Source organism: Lipotes vexillifer, unplaced genomic scaffold (genome assembly GCF_000442215.2).
Source record: "Lipotes vexillifer unplaced genomic scaffold, Lipotes_vexillifer_v1.1 scaffold1641, whole genome shotgun sequence".
Taxonomy (NCBI): Eukaryota; Metazoa; Chordata; class Mammalia; order Artiodactyla; family Lipotidae; genus Lipotes; species Lipotes vexillifer.
In genome coordinates, this window is record NW_006779772.1 from 666,428 (window position 1) to 666,830 (window position 403).

Consider the following 403-nt stretch of genomic DNA (forward strand, 5'->3'; position numbering starts at 1 on the left):
GGCAGGCGGCGGCGGCGGCCCAGCGCCAGGACGACGCCGCGCAGCGCCCGACGCGGACCACTTTCATGCTGATTCCCCCGGACCCGGGCAGCGCTCCGGCCACTCCGTGGGCCGCCGGCCTCCGCCCCGGCCTGCCTGGCTCTCTGGGTGCGCCCGAGACCGGCGCCTCTGCTCTCCTAGTCCTCCTGATTTCGATGGCTTTCCTGAATGGCTGACTGTGGGCTGCCCTGGACTTGGCCCCCGGACAGTCGCCTCTCCTCCTCCACCTCCTCCTCCTCCTCCTCTTCCTCCTCCTCCTCCAACTCCTCGGCTGCACACCAGCTCTGAGAGCGAGAGAGTGAACGAGAGAGGGAGGGAGAGAGTGAGAGCGAGGGAGATCTTTGGAGAGATTTTTTTTTTTTTT

General features: G+C 66.3%; 1 protein-coding gene across 1 annotated transcript in view; it reads left to right on the top strand.

Moving 5' to 3' along the window:
• Positions 1-403, top strand: part of NR2F2 (nuclear receptor subfamily 2 group F member 2) — a 14,571-nt gene that overhangs the window by 5,631 nt on the left and 8,537 nt on the right. The gene's annotated exons all lie outside the window — the stretch shown is intronic.